Genomic DNA, 6,762 nt, shown 5'->3' on the forward strand with positions numbered 1-6,762 from the left:
ATAGAAATGTTCAAGGTACATCCAAGAGTCTTCTTCTAGGAATCTCATCTGCTGAGATAAAGCACGAGTGCATAAGCCCTGGTCAGAACCCAGGATGCTACTGCGGGCTCCCCTTCCATGATAAGAAAACCTGCTAACAACCTGCATTTTTAGGCAAGGTGGCATCTATACTAATAAAAAGGTAATATGCTAATCAGACTGAACATCTTCCAGACGACCTTCTGGACAAAGCCATGGTGGCAGGGCTGAGGCAGAGGCAGTTAGAGGCAATCAGGCAGGCAGGGGAGAGCATTTAGGAGGATCAGGACGGCAGGGGAGAGCAGTTGGGGGATCAGACCATCAGGGGAGAGCAGTTAGAGGGATCAGGCCAGCAGGGGAGAACAGTTAGGGGGATCAGACCAGCAGGCAGGTGAGTGGTTAGGTGCCAGCAGCCCCGAGGGGTCCTGGATTGGAGAGGGTGCAGGCCAGGCTGAAGGAACCTCTGCTCCTGTGCACAAATTTCATGCACCGGGCCTCTAGTAGGCCATAACGACCTAACAACCGGTCCCTATGACGCCCACTGTGGCCAGCGAACCGCCTGATCAGGGGGTGGGGCCGGCAGCCAACCTCCCCCCTGCCGGCCTGTCCCTGATTAGACTTTCCCACCCTGATCAAGAGCCAGGCCTGCCGGCCAAACACCCCCTCCTTTCCCCCTCCATCAGCCCACCCCACCATGATAGGCCTGCAGCTCCTACCCTGGCCGGCCCACCCCTGATCACACACCCCCACCCCAACAGGGAGTGAAAATTCATTCGGGCGACCCCAACCTCCTGCAGGCCCTCCCCCTGGTCGGCCATGCCCCCAATGAGCCCCGACCACCCTGATCAGCCTGCAGCCCCACCCCCTAGCCAGCCCCACCCCTGATCGACACCCTACCTCAATAGGGGGCAGGGCTGGCTGGCCAATATCCTGCAGCCCTCCTCCTGCCAGGCCCCACTCCAGATGGGCCCTCCCACCCCAATCAAGGGCAGGGCCGGTTGGTCAACGACCTGTGGCCCCTCCCCCAGGCCGCTGGCCCCCAATCGGCACCGCCCCACCAACCCCATTGGGGCCGGGGTTGGCCATGGGGAAGGGGTTGTGAGTGGTGGTCTGGCCCTACCCCCTGTTGGCCCTCCCAACCCCAATGGGGAGTAGGGCCCACCAGTCAGTCACTTGTGGGATCCTTCCCCCAACTGAGTCGGCCCTGATCAGGGGCCCTGATTGGGTCCTGATCCAGGCTGGCCGACCAGCCAACCTCCTGCCATCTCCTCCTCCCGACAGGCCCAGCTCCGATCAGCCCTGACTGGGGCCAGGCTGGCTGGACCCCACCCGTGCACAAATTCATGCACTGGGCCTCTAGTGTATGCCATAAAAACACAATTTCTCTCCCTAAAGTCACTCTCATTTCAAATCAAAAGAGCCAAATTAAGACTAATCTATTTACTGCATTAAGTCTAGTTTCAATTTGGCCTGATTATTTGCATGAATACATCAAGAATAGCAATTAATCATATAGGCTCTTTTAAATCTGCTTTGCTGGAATCTCATAAGAAATCTCCAGATTAAGCTTTAATTAGCATCTCAGGGCAAAGAAGCCAAGCCACAGTTGCCATCAGGCTTTTCCTGCAATACCTATAGATTTGGGTGAATTCCTCAAGTTCTCAAGCTTCCCAAAATGTTTTGAGGTTCTTTCTTTGTCATCTCCCAGGAGAGCAACCTTAAGTCCTTAGCTGAAAAAACTGCCATGAACCATGTAAATAAGCAAGGCTCCGAGCTATTTATAAAAGGGGCTTTTATCGGCTTCCCAAATCAACCTTAATTCGTTAAAGCTTTCTGGTAACATCCAGAGTCTAGGTGTGTTTCTCTCAACCATGACAGTCCAGTCAAAGTCTTGGTTAATAAACCCAGCTTCTAACTGTGTCCTGTTATAAAGAGTACAGATTCCTAGATACTACCCGGAGTTCCCCAAAGTGATCCCGCCTATTTACACTTTCATAAACATTATGTGAGAGTTCTGCTCCATATCCTCAGAAGTTTCTTAAAGTTCTCTCTATATAGATTTTTTTTTACACAATTGTAGCTTCATTCTTAGGCATTTTATTTTTGTTACTTTAAAAAATCACAAGTTGTTTCTAATTGGCTATTGTTTGTATGTTAGTTACCTTTTATGGTTTTTATTTAATGTTGTACCCATCACATTTGTAATTAGAAAACTTAGCAGTTAATTCTCTTGATTTCATAGGTGATGAGATGATAATTTTAGGTACATCTTTATGTTTCATATGCATGCAATTTCATTTTATTGCATACAGTCATACATCACTTATCAACTGGGATCCATTTTGAGAAATGCATCCTTAGGTTATTTCCTCATTGTGCAAATGTCATAACATGCACTTATACAAACCCAAATGGTCATCCTACCACACCCCTAGGCTATATGGTATAGCCTATTGTTTCTATACTATAAGCCTGTACAGCAGGATTCTGTACTGAATACTGTAGGAAATTATAACACAATGGTAACTACCTGTGTATCTAAACATAGGAAAGGTACAGTATATGTGTGGTACACTGTTCTTTCAAATGCAGTGCAGTGAGTTTGTTTACACCAGCATCACCAGAAACATGTGAGTAATGAGTGCACTACAATGTTACAACAGCTATGACATCACAACAGCTATAATGTCACAACAGCTACGATGTCATTATGTGATAAAACTTTTTCACCTCCAGTGTAATCCTGTGGGACCACCATTGTATGTGCTCTCTCTCATTGACTGAAATGTAGTTATGCGACACATGATTGTATTTCCTTCAGAAAAAAACATTTAAAATAGTGTTAATGGTGAACATTTTAAACCTCCAAACTTCATTAAACCTTCAAAATCTTTATCAGAATATTTTTATGATAGAATACACTCCCTGAGGAACATTTTGGTTCCATCTTTTCACAGCTGTTCCAGAGCAAAAAGATGAGATGAAGCATTCAAATAACTTTAGGCCAGAGCATAGAGGAGAAAAAAGACTCTGTAATGAAATGAGGAGGAAAATCCAGGAAGTAATCATATTTGGCCGTGTCACCTAAAAGGGGTAAGGGGAAGGGAAAGCAAAAAAAAACAACAAACTGATGATCACAGCCCCAGGACACAGACCCACTATGAGGGTGTGATTTAACTCCAAGACCACACTTACCCCTCCCTCACACCTGACCACCACATTGACAGGGCTCTGGGATGGCAACAGTAAACTGAAGCTGCAGGAACTATGAGGGACAGACTCTATTTATGAAGGAGCCCTTTAAGAAGTACAAATTGGCAGTTACAAAGCAGTCACAGGGATGAAAAGAACAGCATAGGAAATATAGTCAATAATATAATAACTATGTATGATGCCAGGTGGGTACTGGATCACATCGTAAGGTATACAGGTATTTAACCACTATGCTGTACACCTGAAACTAATATAATATTGAATGTCAACTGTAACTGAAAAAAAATGTAATAAAGTTTTCAAAGCTTTAAAAAAGGGGGTCCTTAGGGAACCCCACAGACAATAGGTGAGACAAAATTCTACAGGCCTATTGACTTTAGTTCCTAATATCTGTTGTATCACATCCAGCTTTCAACATTACAAGGCCTAGTAATAGGCAGGAAAAATACACAGTCTGAAGACACAAAGCAAATATTAGAGCCACTCAGATATGACACAGATTTTGGAAATTTCAGACACAGAATGTGTGTGTGTGTTTGTGTACACACACATATAAGAAGAGATTTCTTTATTATAAAGGATATTTATGTATTATAAAAAATTGGCTCACATGATTTGTTATAAGGAACTAGGGGCCCAGTGCACGAAATTCGTGCACTGGTTGGGGGGGGGGGCCCCCCGCCCCCCTCTCACATACTGGGAGCCCTCAGGGGATGTCCTACTGATAGCTTAGGCCCGCTCCCTGCTTCCCTTGGGGAGCAGGCCTAAGCCATAGTCTGGCCTCCTTTTGTGGGAGGTGACCAGGCTGATCAGAGGAAGGCACCAGCCCCATCACCCCACTGCTGCAGCCACTGCCAGTCACTGTAGCCACCAAGGTTTTTTCAACAACACAGACTCCAGTCCCTTCACCATGAAAAAATGACAACTTTCTTTAGGCATTTTCAAGATGTGTCTTTCATAGGATATGAAATTTCTTTATTATTATTCTTTTATCCTCACCTGAGGATATGTTTCCATTGATTTTTAGAGAATGTGGAAGAGAAAGGGAAAGATAGAGAGAAACATCAAAGTGAGAGGAACACTTTGATTGGTTGCCTCCTGCATGAGCCTTGACCTGGGGCCTGGCCAGGGAGGAGCCTGCAACCTAGGTACATGCCCTTGGTCAGAATTGAACCCAGACCCTGTGGTCGGCAGGCTGAGGCATTATCCACTGAGCCAAACTGGCTAGGGCAGGATATGACATTTCTTAGCCCTCCAGCAGCGGACCTTTGTTTTTTTTGCCAGGAGTGTGGTGAAAAACTGTAGATCACCTTTTTGGATTCTTATTACCCAAGTTACTAAGAATATTACCAGTGGCATACAGAGAGCTTAGCCAATGAGTGGTCAGAAAAGGTGTTTCTTCTGTAGTTCACACTGATTTCCGGCTCCACCCCCCACCCAGGCCTGACGCCTCGACCAGAGGCGTCAACCCCCATCACTCTCTGGTCGCCGGATCGGCCCCTCACCCAGGCCTGACACCTCTGGCCAAGGCGTCAGGCCTGGGCAGAAGACCTCTATCTCCCTCTGATCGCTGGCTCCGCCCCCCTCCCAGGGCTGACTCCTCTGGCCCAGGCATCAGGCCTGGGTAGGGACCTCCAGACCCCTCTGATCACTGGCTTGGCCCCCCGTCCAGGCCTGACGCCTCTATCCCAGGCTTCAGGCCTGGGCATAGGACTCCTATCTCCCCCTGATGGCCGGCTCCACCCCCCGCCCAGGCCTAATGCCTCTGGCGGAGGCTTTAGGCTTGGGCAGGGGCTCCCCCGCAGCTCCAATGGCCGGCTCCACCCCTGCCCAGGACCCTGCCCAGGAGCCCCCTGGCTCAGGCCCTTCCTACGCTGCTCAGGGCCCACACGGGGCCTACCTCGGAGTGACCTCGGTGCCGATGATGTTCCAGGGACCCAGGCCGCTGGGCACCTATTTATGCAAATTAACCGCCATCTTTGTTGGGTTAATTTGCATACTCATCCAATTGGCTGGTGAGCATAGCAGAGTGACACCAATTTGCATGTTTCTCTTTTATTAGTGTAGATTGGCTCATCTGATTATGGAGTTAATAGTTGCAAGTTCCAGTCCGCACGCCAGAGACCCAGGAGAGCCAGTGGTGCAGTTCCCACCTGAAGACATTCCGTTCAAGACTCAGGAAGAGCCAATGTTTCAGTTCAAGTCCAAGGCCTTTTCCTGAGAGAAAATATTTAAAGGAAGGATGAGTTAAGGGAAGCAAAGAGACAATGAATTTCTGTCACAATAGTGAAGGCATAGGATAGCTGCAGGAATTGGGCTGTTCTCAAAGAAGGGAGATTAGTTAAAAAAAAAATCATTCTTCCAGCACAGCAATTTTTAACTGATGTTCCGCAAGAATTTTTGAAACATTTAACAGCTGACTATTTAGTCAGGGGCCCCAACTGCATTCCCTTAGACCAGGGGTGGGCAATCTTTTTGTGAGTGCGTGCCAAAACCAGCAAAATCTCTGACTCCAAATTCTTCTGCGTGCCAACCCTAATTTTTTGAGAACATGTTACACTTACTTGATATCTCTTAAGGTGTATGTATGTGAAGAACCTTGAAGAAATAATAAAATTCATTCGAGCGACAAAAACACAGTATACGATGATGAAAAATACATTTATTTTTTAATGTATACATACTTTTACACTGGTAGTCCGACAGAAAACTTTATGACTCCGTTTGATATTACCAGTGGGACTTTTGCTGCTGCATCACTGATGACAGAGATTTTACATCAGGTTTATATTTCGTGACCTTCAGAGATATGCACGAGCTATTACTTTCATCCATCAGGCTACTCCTATTATGAGACTTAACAAAATTCATCACTGAGAACAAAGATTCACAATTGTAAATGGAAGATTATAAGAGAGGGTTTCGCATGCCAGCAAAAGTTACTGGCGTGCCATGTTTGGCATGCGTGCCAGGGGTTGCCCACCCCTGCCTTAGACAGTCAAATTAAAAAATGAAGCCCTAACCTGTTTGGCTCAGTGGATAGAGTGTTGACCTGCAGACTGAAGGGTCCCAGGTTTGATTCCGGTCAAGGGCATGTATGTACCTTGGTTGCAGGCACATCCCCAATAGGGGGTATGCAGAAGGCAGCTGATCAATGTTTCTAAGTCTCTATCCCTCTCCCTTCCTCTCTGTAAAAAATCAATAAAATATACTTTTTTAAAAATGAAAGCAGTTGACACAATAGCCATCTTGTGTGAATGAATCAAAATGACACCTATTTCTTTTTGTCAGTTTGGCAAAACATATATTTTTTGTAATTAGTTTGTGTGTACAATGAGATGAAAAACGTTGAAAATTGTTGCCCTAGCATAAAATTTTCTGAAGGGTCTGCTGCCTTTTGTTAAGCCTCTAAATTCTGGTTGTGCTGGTCAGGATAAAAATAATAACAGTCTCGTGCTCCTGTTCTTCCTGTTTCTATCACTAAGGCTGCAGAGTGCACACAGCATAGGTTCTAACTCAGGAAGGCCTGGC

This window comes from Myotis brandtii, unplaced genomic scaffold (genome assembly GCF_000412655.1).
Source record: "Myotis brandtii unplaced genomic scaffold, ASM41265v1 scaffold2378, whole genome shotgun sequence".
NCBI lineage: Eukaryota > Metazoa > Chordata > Mammalia > Chiroptera > Vespertilionidae > Myotis > Myotis brandtii.